The sequence below is a fragment of the Lynx canadensis genome, chromosome D1 (genome assembly GCF_007474595.2).
Source record: "Lynx canadensis isolate LIC74 chromosome D1, mLynCan4.pri.v2, whole genome shotgun sequence".
NCBI lineage: Eukaryota > Metazoa > Chordata > Mammalia > Carnivora > Felidae > Lynx > Lynx canadensis.
Window position 1 is genome coordinate 41424696 of NC_044312.2, and position 16126 is coordinate 41440821.

Sequence of the window (16126 nt, forward strand, 5' to 3'; positions counted from 1 at the left end):
TTAATACTGAATAAGACTCTGTCTGGTTGAGACTTGTCACTTCATAAAGTCTTTTGTCCTTAGGTAACTATTTTAGTCATTTGTTTTAGGAAGAGACTAAACAATTTTGAACATCAATCAGTAAATAAGGTAGAATTCATAAGTACTGTAGGTCAGGGAGGATGAGAGGACTCCATGTCTGAGACTTGGTAGGCAAGACTCTACTTGGTATATTCAGTGAGCATGGTGGCCGGCCTCTGGTGCTCTATCTTGTTCTAAGGCTTCCACTTCCTGGTGTTGGCTGAATGCCTCTGTGACCAAACTACATGTATAATTTAAATAGGAAGAGTGACAGGTAACCTCTTTTGAACTCCTTAGTTAAGTTCCAATGGAAGAAACTCCCAGTGTGGTGGCATGTCTTCACACAGACTGTCTAGTTTTAGCTCTGCCTGGGTAGATTCCCTCATGCTAGGATCTACCATTTCTCTGATCTCACACATAGCACATCTGCTTTCCTTTGTAGTCAGAGCTAGTGTGAATAGAGTTTCAAGGCTGTCAAAGTCTTGATTCAATGTCCTTCTTACTAGCTAGGGCAAAACTGTAGAAATTTTTGCTCAGTCTTCCAATTTAACCTCTTGTCTCTTGCTTCAATGTCTGAGCTTCTTTTACTAAAGCTTTAAATTTGTTAATAATAAATTGTATTTTAGAGGTGCCTGGGTGGCTCAGTCGCTTGAGGGTCCAACTCATGATTTCAGCTCAGGTCATGATCCCAGGGTTGTGGGATCAAACCCTGCTTTGGGCTCTGTGCTGGGCTTGGAGCCTGCTTAAGATAGTCTTTTTCTTTCTCTGCTCCACAGCCCCTCCCCACCCTCCCCCCAACCTCGTTCATGCCTGCCTGCATGCTCTCTCTCTCTCTCAAAATAGTAATAATAGTAATAAATAATAATAAATTGTATTTTTAGAAGGATCTGGTAAAAAAAAAACTAGTAAAAAAACTAGTAATATATTAGAGAAGATTCTCCTTTGCCTATATTTCCAGAGAATATTTTATTTCAAAAATATTTGTTAGCTTTCTGGGAAATGAGTCAGTCAATGTGACTTAACTTGGAATGTAGCTTTAATCTCTGGTTTAAAATTCATAATATAATTAGGTCATGGTTTCCTCTGTTGATATTTGCTCCACGGCAGTTCTGATAGCTGATAGTTTAATTGAATTTTCATGTGTCTGAAACAGATGCTATAAGCTAACTCTCCCATCAAAGTGGAAATGTTAGTCATGCAAATTTGGAGGAGAGTGCTCCTTCATTGTTCATGCCTACATTTCAGTGCTGTAGCTGATTGAACAATTGACTCATTTAGTCACAAACATTGACAATAATCATAAGAGTTGTGTGTTAAATTATAAGTGGCCACCAAGAGAGACATTTCCAAAAAAGATTCAAGTCAAGAGTTTGATGTAAACTGCTTTTAAATTTGTTTTCCAGGGGCGCCTGGGTGGCTCAGTTGCTTGAACTTTGGACTCTTGACTTCGGCTCAGGTCATGATCTCACAGATGTGAGTTCGAGCCGGCATCTAGCTCTGCAGTGGGCATGGAGTCTGCTTGAGATTCTCTCTCTCCCTCTGCCCATCCCCCACTTGCACTTTCTCTTTCTTTCTCTCTAAAAATAAATATATAGATTGTTTTCCATAAGCAAAGGATAGAGAATGAAAGTGATTATGCTTTTCATTATACTATACACTTTTGAAAAAATTTGAGTCTGCCAAAAATTATTTGCTCTTTCTCTTGATTAGTGTCAGAATATACTGTGTGTATTTTTGGTTTAATGACTGAAATTTTGGGGGGGAACAGATGCACACATCAAGAGGATCTAAAATAACATTACTGTGAGGTCTATTATAATATACAAAACACCTAGAATTTATAGTAATTACATACAAACTTATAAATAATGGAAGAGACTTAATCACGTTGACCTTGCTCAATCATAAATAACAAGGCTGCCTTAAACTCACTCTAATTGCCCCTTCATTATACAGGAACTTTTCTAATCCTTTCCAGTCATGGGAACCTGTGTAACAAGCTACAGTGTTCCTTTGGGTTGTTAGATTTCTTTTTGATAAATTATTCTTCAGTTCTACCTTTTTCCTTGCACTTCCCCCCCACCCTCCAGTCTTTGCACATTATCTCCCACTGTGATCTCTACCTTATTTGATATAAGTGTTTCTCCATGTGTCCCTTACAGGATCTCTCCAGGTCTTGCCTACCCATGTGGAAATTTAGCCAACACTATCCTCCTTTAAACAACGGCACACACAGAAATACAAGATTTCAGTACTGAAATTGCTACTGGTGTGTTGGCAATTATGTGAATGATTTTTCTCCGGGATGTCGTTAAGTAATGTCTTTTGAGAAACAGGAGCTATCACTGATGTAAGGATGAAATCTAACAAACCAAACAAACAAACAAGCAAACAAAAACAATGAAACAAAACTGCATGTATTTTGGGGATATAACACATTATGAAAGGGGCAGAGTAAAATTCTGCGTTTTTAAAAAAATATATTTTTAATGTTTATTTTTGAGAGAGAGCGAGAGCGCGTGCGCACATGCACAGGCTCACAAGTGGGGAAGGGATAGGGAGAGGAGGAGAGAGGATCCAAAGCTGGCTCTGTGCTGACAACAGAGAGCCTGGTGTGGGGCTCAAACCCATGAACCATGAGATCATGACCCGAGCTGGAGTTGGACGCTTAACTCACTGAGCCACCCAGGTGCCCCTCTTTTGCATTTTTAATACAAAAGAGGAATAAGCATATGAAGAAAAAGCAAAATTAAAAAAAAATATGTATATGGGTAGAATAAAGGTATTCCCTGGGTTTCCAGCCAAACACTTGGAAGATATGGCCAGAACATATATATTAGATGGGGAAAACGTTTTTCTTAAAATTGTATGTATGATGAAAATACAACTACACGTACATATACACATAAACGTACACATATGTATACACACATATGTATATATAAATGTTTATGTGTGAAACAAACCATGGACGTTAAAAATATTTAAAATACATTAAGATATTAACAGTGAGTATTTTTTGGAGGGATGCGAAAGCAATAGAATTTTTTTTTCCTGTTAATCCTGGCAACTAATGTGAAGTGAGTTACCCTATGTGTTTATTTGAGACCAACAATATTGACATGAGAAGCCAGAAGCTCTGATCTCTACTCCTACGCTCTGGAGGAGTCTCTGAGAACTAATTACCAAACTACCATTTTTTGCTGTATGCAGTACACTATGGAATGAATGGTACAGAAAGCAATGGCACAATTATCATAAAAGATTGCTGTTCTGGTCTTAATGGCTAGTATTTTTCATCCATGTGGCTTGGGCATGAATAAATAATGGACAGAGATATATTGTTTTCCTCTCCCCATGACTGTTGTGAGCTTGCCATTCTTATCAGTGGAATAAATTGATAAGTGCCTGGAACACAGGCTGTGGAATGAACAATGTGAGCTGGATCCACATGACTTTTGCCTGTTACTCCTGCCAGCTGGTAAGGTTTGTCCTGCAAAGATTCCCTGGGCTTGCTACTAGCCACTGAGCAAATATTTCTGGTTAACAGTGCAATTCATCAATAAGCAAATGGAAAACAAATCAGCTTAGCAATAAAGTTGAAAAATAAGCAGAGCCTCATAGAGGAAACCTGCAAGGTGACTTTACAGTAAGAGTGATAGCAAAATTGCTGGGATGTGACTCGAATTTACACTGCAAATGGCTGTCACGGGCCGTACCACAGAATGCCAAATGACAGTGATATGGTTGCTGTGCAAAAACATATTTGTGCTTTCCAGTTACAGACATAAATGCCAAGAGCTTTCTGAAAGGAGAACCTCCAGGTACTTAGTCATGTACTGTTTCGGGTAGAAAGAGTGTTCTTGTCCTTTGTGGACTCCTACCATATAAACAGAGGGCCAGCATCATCTTATTTCCAAGTGGTTTCCTGAACATTTGATGAAAATGATGAAAAAAATAGCTACATTTCTGTGTGCTTTCTATGTGTGAGGCATTGTGCTACCACTTCTAGTATGCTCTGTTTATTGACCAAAAATGCCTCTCTGCTCTTCGGTGCTTACCCAGTTGTCTCATTGCCTTGGTACTGACTTTCCGTCCTAGACACATGCTTTATTCTTATTATTTGATTGATGGGCCTGACCTTCCGAATCTCCTTCTTGGTTCTTATGTTGCACATGATTTCCCTGTCCTGTACTTAATATTCTCAAGGTATGGATAATGATAGTGCTAGGAAAGACTTTAAAACACTTCGTGTGATATGCCTAGCAGGCCGAGCAGGCACTATCCTTCTCTGTGCCTCTCATCCATCTATCATCAGTGCCCTTCAGCCAAAGACCACAGGAACACCAGAAGCTGAACAAGTTGAGTTTATTACTAGTTGCCAAAAAGGGAGAACATGCGAGAACATGAGAAGGGAACGGTAGGATGTCTCAACACTAGGGTGTTAGAAAAAACTTAAAGAATTTAGGATCCAATTGAGAGATTTGGGAGAAGGTCTAAGAAAGCTGGAATTTCTGCTAAATTGAATGCTGTCAAAAAGCAGGGGCAATTTTATGGTCGAGTATCTCATTAAATCTTGTCTTTGGGGAGTGGAGACTGGAGCCAGAGTAAAGCTGTCATTGGTAAAGAAGTAGCAGTCACTCATTTTAGCCAAGGGTGGTGTGTGTGGGGGATATTTAGCATTTTATGAGCAGCACAGTGACCTTGTTTTTGTCTTTTCTTAGACAAAATTATGAAGTGGCTATGCTCTGTCTTACTCTCTCATGGTCTCAGAATAACTTTGTCTGAAGTTAGTATTCTTTGAGATTTTTTATGCCCAACAGGACAGTAACAGGTCTTACCTGTGAGTGCCAAGTCAGCTTCCAAATGTGAAGGACTATTCTGTATTATCTATCTGTGTATCTCTGTATCTATTTATCTATCTATCTTCTATCTAACTGCTTATTTAATGATCACAACAACTCTTTAGGATAGGTATTATAGTTATCTTCTTTTTACAAATGATGAACCTGAGAAATATGCTCAAAGTCCTTTTTAAAATTTTTTTTAATGTTTATTTATTTTTCAGAGGTGGGGGCAGGGGAGAGGCAGAGAGAGTGGGAGACATAGAATCTGAAGCAGGCTCCTGGCTCCAAGCTGTCAGCACAGAACCTGACTCGGGGCTCAAACGCACAAACTGTGAGATCATGACCTGAGCTGAAGTCAGACACTTAACCTACTGAGCCATCCAGGCACCCCTAGAAATGTGCTCAAAGTCTTAATGCTAATAAATAAAGAGGGATGTGCTCAAAATATTAATGCTAATAAATAAAGATCTGGGATTAAAACTCAGGCAGTCTGACTCCATAGTCTGTTCTATTTACCAGTATACTATATTGGTTGACACTGAAGTAATCTATTAAGCAGTCCATCCTTCCATCACAGATCGCATGGACCTTTCTATAATCGGCTTCTACAGTGTTGCTTCAGGGAAGAAATGATAGAATATAGAGCAAGTTAAGAGAGCATGCTATCATGGCAGCTTGATGGGCAGAGATTTTTGTGAAGGAGAGGCTTAAGGAAATCTAAATTTCATCTTTAGGATAGCCACCTAAGTCTCTCATGCTTTGATGTGAATGAGGTAAACAACTTAGGGGAGGTGAGCAACAGAGATTAGGAAAGATAGCTGCACCAGCCTGTGCTCCCTAGCCTCCTGGGAGAAGAGGAATGCCTGAGAACAGATGCAATCTCTCTGGCCAAGAGGAAGAAGGAGAAAGAAAGGAAAGAGCATGAAAAAGTAGAGGAGGGAGGGGAAAGGTAGGGGACATGGAATGAGAAAAAGGGGAAGCAGGCTCTGGTAGTTGCCTTACTCCCCTGAGATATAACAGATGAGTCCCCAGAGTGCCGAAGCAGTGGAAGAAGAGAGGTGGCCAGAACATCACCTGTGTTCTGTTACTGCTTTGGCCCATGGAGGTGTTTGCCCAATAGGTGCTGATAGCTGTGTTCTTATATAAGGTTTTTCCTTCTGAAAAAAAATGGGCCTGTTTACATTGTTGGGGCAGAAAGAAGACATAACATGAAAAGAGGAATAGAGGGAAGCTGAAAGTCCTGCTGGAGGCTAACAGCGGGAGGGACAAAAATACCACATTTATGATGTCTGCCCTCAGCCCTAATCTAAAAATCAAAACAGAGAAACACTCCTTAACATCCAAACTTCCATTTTATCATATTAGACAAAATGGTAGGTCAAAACAGAAACCAACAGAATCCTGATTAAGTAGAAAAAAGTGACATACAGCACATATTGTTAATAATTTGGGGTTATTTTACTTTCCCTTTTTCTTTCCTTCATTCATCACCCGCTTATCAAGACTCTACTGTGTTTTAGGCACAGTGCCAGGTATGGGGACATAATGATGAATGAGACAGTCAGGGTCTTTCCTGGTCACACAGTAGGCCCCAGACACTAGGTCATATCACTGATTCGAAGACAAGAAGCCTTAGAATCGTAAATGTAGTCTGAGGGCATGCATGAATTTGAGTTGTAATATGTTAGATTTCCACAAATCAGGCTGCTGCATGGTTGCCTGCTTATCTACTTGGAAGAAAAGTAAGCTGAATTTCTACAGTGGGTCATTTATACTTCTTGCATCTGAGAAGGAGACAAAATGTGGGCTCCCTATGGCTTACCTAGGACTCCTGGATGATTAGGTGAATTACATTTGCATGTTCTCATCTATCTCTACCTTTGTGCTTTCTGCCTCCTTTTTATGATTTAGGAGCTGAAATCTCAGTTGTGTCAGTGCTTGATCAGGTGCCTCATGGAGTGCAGTTGCTCAATAAATGAAAATAGGTATTGTCGAGGTAAAGCAACCTCTGAACCCAGGTGAATAGCACTTCCTAAGTGCTGGGTATCAGTGTTCACTCTCTTCTTCCTTTTGAACGCTCCCTGAGGGAGGATGGGTTAGCTGACAGGTCTCAACCTTCCCCACCTGAATTGAGTCTTCTAAACAGCCATGTAAAGAAATTCCCCTGAGCCTCCAGAAATGGTCAATAAGTCCAATCACAAAAGAGTATTCAGGGATTTTGTTTCTCAAGCTAAAGAAACGAGGGGAAAAAAATCTCTCTGATACTATCACTCTTTTAGCTTTAATTTCTCATTAGAGAGAGATTTCAAAAAGTCTGAAGAAATCTTTCAATAGCCCGACATCTTGTGAATATAAGCTATTGTGCTGCAAAAGTGTCTGTTCGTGTCAGAAAACACGAGGTATGGGTGTGCTTGTCCTGTTGATCCACTTTAGATATCTTTCATTGTCTCTAAGAAGCCTTTCTTCACAGACTTTTACCTCCCCCTTCCCAGTGGAGTTAACAGAAGTTAGGCTTAAAGTGTAGCTCATTTTCTGATAAAAGTGAGTCATCTGGTTCAATTTTAATTTTTTGTCCTAAGTTGACAGAGGATTGACATATGGGAAATGCTGAAAGACACCACCTCCTGAAGGTGGACTGTGAAATTTCTGAGAAAAGCCCTCAGCAAACCAAAACCAAATCTCCTAATCAAAAACTCACCATAACAGAAAGAAACAGAGGAACAACAACAACAACAACAACAACAGAAATCTCAATTAAAAAAAAAAAATTAAAACCTCAATAAAGGGCAATTTTCATTCTCTACCTCAGGCAAAAATTTTCATGAAACCATATGCAACCTACATCGTAAATATACAATTGCTTTAAAATATGGGAATCAGGACATGTTCTTATAATGCCTGAGATTGCAACTGGAAAACGTGTGGACAAAGTCAGGGTGGCAAAATTGTGGAAAGTCGGCAATTTATTAGGCATTCATGCAAGTAACATCTGTGGCCTTGTGTGAAGTTAGCAAAAAAATGGAATTTTGTATTTGTTTTTATTGGACTTTAACGGGCAGTTATCTTTTGATGAGCGAGAGGAGGTGAGAATGAGACACAATTGAATTGCCGCTAGATACCAGAGGGGACAATGTGCTATCATTTCTCCTGTCCTTATACCAGCTGGTCTCTCATCTGATCAAAATTCAAAACACTATGGCTTCAAATCTCATTATATGTATCATAAGTGACCTAAGAAGAATGTGGAATGACCTCATGAATAAGATCCTATAAGGTATAGACCCAAGGTGTTTTGGCTAAGGAGTTGCTTACTCCCAAATATCAATTTGCAAACCTACTGTTCTCAAGGATTTCTTTGAAGTTATTAAATGAATCACTTGCATTATCTCAGCCTTCCACATTAGGTATTGAGTTCTTTGTGGGCTTGTTAATAGCTATATTTCTAAATTTTAGCATGGTGCCTGGTGCATAGTTGGTGCTCAATAGTTATCAGGAAGCAAGACTAAATGAATGAATGAGTGAAGGAATAAATGGATTTGAAAGGTTTTTAGTCTTGAATTCCTCATTTGAGTGCAGATGGAACCATATATAGGATAGACATGAGCAAACTTTGTTCACATGCTGTGAAATGAGATCATACAGTAGTTTCTGGCATGCAGCAGGTACTCCATAAAGGCCAGCTCTCTTTCCCAGCATATACCTTGGTGGTATTTGGTTGGAAGTTTGAAAAGAGTAGTATCTTGAAGGATATGGGTGAGGACTGGCTTTGAGTGCTAGATGGGCAGAAAGAGTTGCCATAAAGTGGGATGGTACCCAAAGCACACTTTGCCAAACCCATAGTTTTCCTTACATTATGCCTTTAGTTATTCCTTTACACTCTTCTCTCCCATTCAGAGATTCTGATTCTGTAAACTACCTTGGTTAGAACTTCCACCAAGTGATGCCAAGATTTCTTGGATAATAAAGTTTAAATTTCTATTTGTGACCTTACATCCTGTACAGAAACTAACTTGAAGTGAATCAAAGACCTAAATGTAAGACTTAAAACTATAAAAATCTTAGAAGAAAAAAGAGAAAGCTTCATGACAGTGGATCAGTCGATTTAGCAATGATTTCTTCAATATGACATTAAAAGCACAAGCAATGAAACAGTAATGAAAAGATAAATGGACTACACCAAAATTTCTGTTTTTGGCAGTTCTAAACGCCATCAAGGAGTGCTTTTTCCTATGTGAAACTGAGAAGAGATGGAGTTTCTGCCTTGTAAAGGTGGGTAGATTTACTTTCAAATTGTCTCCTTTGTTAAAGGCACAATGGAAAATAAATCTGAACAACTTGCTTATTCCCACAAGTCTTATAGTTGAATGAAATAATTCCCTCTGAGCTCTACAAGGTTGGGATATCATTGCATTTTTTTTTGTTTGTTTATTTTTGAGTGTTTGTTTTGGTTTTGGTTTCCGGCAACAGAAACCCATTCTAGTTAATTGAAACAGAGGTTGTTTAATGAAAATGTATGAGTTGACTCACAGAACCAAAGGAACATTTGAGAAACCACAGTGGGAAGAGTTTATAAACGAGAGCTTTTGGGAAATCAGGTAGCAAGAGTTAATCACAGTCTCATCAGATAACACTGCAGGAGGAGTCAGGTCCAGCCATCTTTAAGAACCCTTTGTCTTTACACTCAATGTCTTATTGGCCAAGCTTGAATCATGAACTGCCCACCCTTCCCTTCATGAAAGAAATAATAATTTATATAAGATTCACCAAGGCTGCACAGAGGCAATTCTACTAAAGGAAATAGGTGTGGTGTTTCCAGGGAAAGGGAGCATGCTATGCAGCAAACAAACACAATGAACGTGTAAACAAGCAAACAAACAAACAATCCAAGAGTCCATGTACTGTGAATTTGCTGTTATCATCATCCCATTCACTGGGGGGAGGTTTAAGAATTAGATTTAAAAGGAACCTAAAGAGTGATAATGCTTCTATTGAAATCACCATTTCTCTACCTGAATTGTATTTTCAAGTTAAACTCCTTGGCGACTCAAGGAGTTTAACATTCAAGGCAACATTCAAGGCTGTTGGAGTCAAAACAGAAATTGTTTCTCATTAAAGAACAGTCATTTAGTCTTTAATTATGTCTGCCTCTCCTGTTTCAGGTTTATGGCTGCATTTGTCAAATAGAAATGATGAGTTCCAAGCTTCTATGGGGGATCTGAAACTCTCTAATGTAGCCTGATGGCATCAGATCTCAGACTTTCTTCTTGAGCTAAAGCCTAAATTGTAATTTCTATAGGGAAACAAATATGGTTTCCCAAAGATTCTTTATCCTGATTATTGCTCTGCTGCTCCCTCATTCATCAATTGGTAGTAACACAGCTTTCCAACTCCTGGTGGATGGAGCCTATGAATTGTTACCCTATCGATATTTGTACCAGCCCATTTGTGAACAGAATCACCCTAATAGCTCACATGTTCATAGTATATTTTCATAGATGCTTCCTCAATTAATTTTCATTAGTCCGGAAAGTCTGGGAAGATAGAAATTTATCATTCCCATTTTACAGAGGAGGAAAATGAGGCTCAAATTGGCCATATCCTTAACCAAAATCACAGAACAAGTCACGTAAATAATAAGGCCACCAGGTCTTCTGCCTCAAAATTGTAATAGGAAGCACTTGGTAAGGTTAGGATCAGTTTTTCTATTGTTTTATTATTACTTTTTAAATTCTGACAACATGTAGCATAAAATTGGGTATAAAGATATTACTCTTAATAAATGTAGACAGCAGAACATTTTCTCCTCATGATGTTTGTTTCACTGTTTTCTTCATTCTTTGTATATCTTGCACTGCTTTTAGTCAGTTACTCTCTCCAGCTGATTTTATATTCACTCATGTACTTTAAGTACTGGAAGGTATAATGATATTTATATTTGTATAACACCTTGTATTTATAAAGAACATTGATCTATGTCAACTCACCTGATATGTCTGATTCTTTTAACATTCCTGTGAAGTAGCTATTGTTCTTAGTTTCCCGATGAGGAAATAGAGACTCAGAGAGCTTAAGTTTCTACTTTACCATCATGTAGCTAGTGGCCTGGAACAAGCTGTGTAACTGAGATTTGAATTTAGATGTTTTTAAACTCTACAGTGTTCATTTTCTTTTGCTGACATTGTCTCTCACCAGCCCATCAAAATGCAAGACATGATATACCAGAGACCACAGGCTTTGCAGGCTCATTCGCCTGTCCCCAGCTGTCTCCTGGCCAGGATACCTCCTCATTGGGAAATTATCAAATTGTGCATCAGTAATCATGAATGGAAGACAATATTTTTATGTCTTAGTCTAATTTTATCACAGAATAGTGCTTTATGCCATGAAAATATGAGTCTAACACTTTTATAACACTGGATTTGATGCTGATATGCTTTGTTGAGGACTTTCTGCAAATGAAATGCCTGCTTGAGAATAAACAAGTTCCCCACTGCTTGGAATAATCAAACAATGGATAGATAACCACATAGTGATGTGATAGAAAGGAGTAATGTATCATGTCTGTAGTTAGGTTTGATTAGACCGTAGGTCATTTCCATAAGGTTTACTGAGGTTGTCTTTGATTCATACAGATTAGGAAAACAAAACAAAACTCTGGCATATATATTGTATATATTAGGCATATATATTGGTGTATGACTACCATAATTGTAAATGACAAATAAACCACAGAAACCATACTTCTTATGACCTAGATTTTCTCAAGCATTAATTCTTTCACAAAACTTTCCTTTCAGAAAACCAAATTCTTCTTTTTTCTGGGTACTCAACACAAGGCTGGCTTCAGGACTGTGCAACCTGTGCAGTTTCATTGGACACCATCCTCAGAGGGCCCTGTGCTTGGTTTAATGCTCTGCTGTCATCATCCTAAAATTTCTTAATAATTTTATTCTTGACCGTGTGTTTTATAGCTGAAGTCCAGTGGGACGGTAAAGCAAGGATGTTCAGGAGAACTATACACAATAATGCACATTCACTGTCTCTTACTGACCATTTGCATATAGTGTTTGCGTTGCCTCATGAGCACAGAATTCCAATGCATCCTCCATGTGTAGGAATTCAGTGAGACTCAGAGCAAGTACAAGACAAATGTGTTACATGTATGACGAAGGGATGGGGTCACTGACAACCTTAAGAGACCACCTTGGGGTACCCTTTGAACCTGAACTTGCTTTGAAAGCAGAAGGCAGTGATGTTCTAAGAAACATAAATGACAAAGAAACACTACCATATCATTTCTTACTCATGTTACTTCCTTATATTACCTAACCACTTACACTGAAAATGATGATGTGAAAGGAAAGGGAAAGATAGGGTGACCCAGGATGACTTTTCCTTTTGATTCTTCTTATTCACTAGTAAGCTAAAGATAGAGTGTTGGCAGAATGTATCAAGAAGTGAAATAAAAGGAGTTGAGTTTGTTTTGCACAATATTTCCATTGTTCTGCTCAGACCAAAATATATATAATTATACAAGCTATAAAAAACAAATTAAATTTAGTGCATTTAGTGATTTCACATATGAATTTTAAATACTCATATTTGCATCACAAGATGCATGATACAAGGATGAATGACAAAACTCATGTTAATAATTGAAAATTTTCATTCTTAGAATGACATTCAAAATCAAATAAAAAACACCATGGCAAATTGAGACAGAGACCATAAGAGAAGGGTAAACGCTTCATATTTTAGTTTCTTTAACAGCACTTTTTTCCCTGCTTCTTAAACAAGGATTCCCCATTTTCATTTTGAACAGGGTTCTGTTAATTATGTAATCAGTCCTGTGGCTAGAATTCATTTCTCAGTCTTGATAATAGGTATAGCAAGTGACTGAGTTCCAGCCAATACAATATGAGAGAAAGGGATGTGTGCCACTTTAGATTCATAGAACTTGCACACATGAAACATTAATTTCCCCTAATGGCTTATCAAAGTCTGAGGAGACCTAGGAAAGCATGTGTTGATGATGACAAAGCATCTGTTTGTCTGGATTCCTAAATGGCTGTGTGGTATCAAGTCTTCCAGCTGATATGGAAACTCTTTGGATTATATTCATAGTATACATGAATAATAAACACATTCATTTGTGTTTTAGTCTGTGTATAATTCTGGTTTTATGTGTTGGTATATAGTAACTGTCTGAATTACAATGCTCTTGCCTGTCTCTAAACTTGTATTCCATTTTTTTTGCCCCTACAGTGAGGTTGATAGGTACAACATACAATTTTCTGATGGTATTTGATTTTTATATTCCTTTTCTCTCTAATCAAAGTGGCTTAGGACTAGAGACTATCTCTAGTGCCTTATGGCATTTACCATTACTGTTCATTCCATCCAATATCATGCTGGTCTACTATATTGAGAACATCAAGTCAACGTGACTTGGAGAGTAGAGAGTACACTTTATAATCTTTTAGAAACCTGTACAATAATAAAGTGGTCTAGAGCAAATGAAAACATTTTTTAAAAGATAAACTTATTGTTCTTTACCTTCAGCCATTAGGAATGAGGTACAAAAGCTTATACCTTTAATCCCAGGATACAGTATTACATTAGTTTCAGGTGTACAATATAATGATTCAACAGTTCTATACATTATACAGTACTCATCCTGACAAGTGTACTCTTAATCCTTTTCCTTTTCACCTATTTAACCCATCCCTCCACCACCTCCCCACTGGTAACCATGAGTTTGTTCTCTATAGTTAAGAGTCTGTTTTTTGATTTCTCTTTCTTTGTTCACTTGTTTTGTTTCTTAAATTCCACATAGGAGTGAAGTCACATAGTATTTGTCTTCCTCTGACTTATTCCCTTAGCATTGTACACTGTAGCTCCATCCATATTGTTGCAAATGGCAAGATTCCATTCTTTTTTATGGCTGTGTAGTATTCCATTGAATATATACACCATGTCTTCTTTATCTATTCATCTGTTGGTGAACACTTGGGCTCTTTCTATTATTTGCATATTGTAAATAATGCTACACTAAACATAGGAGTGCATATATCTTCTCAAATTAGTCTTTTTTTGTATTCCTTGGGTAAATACTCAGCAGTTAAATTACTGGATCATAGGGTAGTTCTATCTTTAACTTTTTGAGGAATCTCTACTGTTTTCCACAGTGGCTGCACCGGTTTATTTCTATTTGCATTCCCACCATCAGTGCACAAAGGTACCTTTTTCTTTTTCTCTGCATTCTTACCACTTGTTGTTTATTATCTTTTTTTTTTTTAATTTTAGTCATTCTGACAGGTGTGAGGTGATATCTCATGGTAGTTTTGATTTGCATTTCCCAGGTGATGAGTGACATTGACCAGCTTTTCATGTGTCTGTTGGCAACTGTATGTCTTCTTTGGAGACATATCTGTTCATGTCTTCTGCCCATTTTTAATTTCGTTGTTTATTTTTGGGGGTGTTGAGTTGTGTAAGTTCTTTATTATTCGTGTGTGTGTGTGTGTGTTTGTGTGTGTGTGTAAGTTCTTTATGTATGTTGGATACTAATCCTTTATCAGATATGTCATTTCCAAACATCGTTTCCCGTTCAGTTGGTTGTCTTTTGTATTTGCTGGTTATTTCCATTCTGTACAGAAGCTTTTTATTTTGATGTAGTTCAAGTAGTTTAATTTTGTTTTTGTTTCCCTTCCCTCAGGGGACATATCTAGAAAAATGTTGCTATAGCTGATATCAGAGAAATTACTGCCTGTACTCTCCTCTAGGATTTTTATAGTTTTGGGTCTCACATTTAGAGCTTTAATCTATTTGAGTTTTATTTATTTATTTGTTTGTTTGTTTTTGTGTATGGTGTAAAAAAGTGGTCCAGTTTTATTCTTTTGCATGTTGCTGTCCAGTTTTCCTAGCACCATTTGTTGAAGAGACTCTCTTAGTCCCATTGCATATTTTTGCCTCCTTTGTTGGAGATTAATTAACCATATAATCGTGCATCTATTTCTGGGTCTATGTTCTCTTCCATTGATCCATGCATCTGTTTTTGTGCTAGTTCTATACTGTTTTGTTTACTATAGCTTTGTAGTATATTTTGAAATCTGGGAATGTGATCCCTTCAGTTTTGTTCTTCTTTCTCAAGGTTCCTTTGGCTTTTCAAGGTCTTTTGTGGTTCCATACAAATTTTAGGATTGTTTGTTTTAGTTATGTGAAGAATGTTGTTGCTATTTTGATAAGGATTGCATTAAATCTACAGGTTGCTTTGAGTACTATGGACATTTTCACAATATTTGCTTTTTCAGTCCATGACTATGGAATGTCTTTACGTTTGTTTGTGTTGCCTTCAATTTCTCTCACCAATGTTTTATTTTATTTTTAATTTTTTAATTTATTTATTATTATGAGAGAGAGAGCACAAGCATAGGAGGGGCAGAGAGAGAGAGAGAGAGAGAGAGAGAGAGAGAGAGAAAGAGAGAGAGAGAATCCCAAGCAGGCTCTGCACTGTCAGCACGGAGCCCAGTGAGATCTGTGAGATCATAACCTGAGCTGAAACCAAGAGTTGGATGCTTAACCTATTGAGCCACCCAGGCACCCCTCATCAATATTCTATAGCTTACAGAGGATAGGTCTTTCACCTCCTTGGTTGAGTTAATTCCTAGGTATTTTATTATCTTTAGTGCTATTATAAATGGAATTGTTTTCTTAATTTCTCATTCTGCTGCTTGATTATTGGTGTATAGAAATGCAACAGATTTCTGTATATTGATTTTGTATTTTATGACATTACTGAATTCATTGATATGTTATAATAGTTTTTTCACAGATTCTTTAGGGTTTTCTATATATAGTTTCATATCATCTGCAAATAGTGAATATTTTACATCTTTATTACCAATTTGGATGCCTTTTATTTCTTTTTGTTGTCTGATTCCTGTGGCTAAGACTTCCAGTACCGTGTTGAAAGGAAACTGGTGAGAGTGGACATCTTTGTCTTGTTCCTGACCTTAGGAGAAAGGCTCTCAGTTTTTCACCATTGAGTATATGTTAGCCATGAGATTTTCGTATATGGCCTCTAAAATGTTGATGTATGTTCCCTGTATTCCTACTTTGTTGAGAGTTTTTAACATGAATGGATGTCTTACTTTGTCAAATGCTTTTTCTGCATCTATTGAAACGATGATATGGTTTTTATCCTTTCTTTTGTTGATACA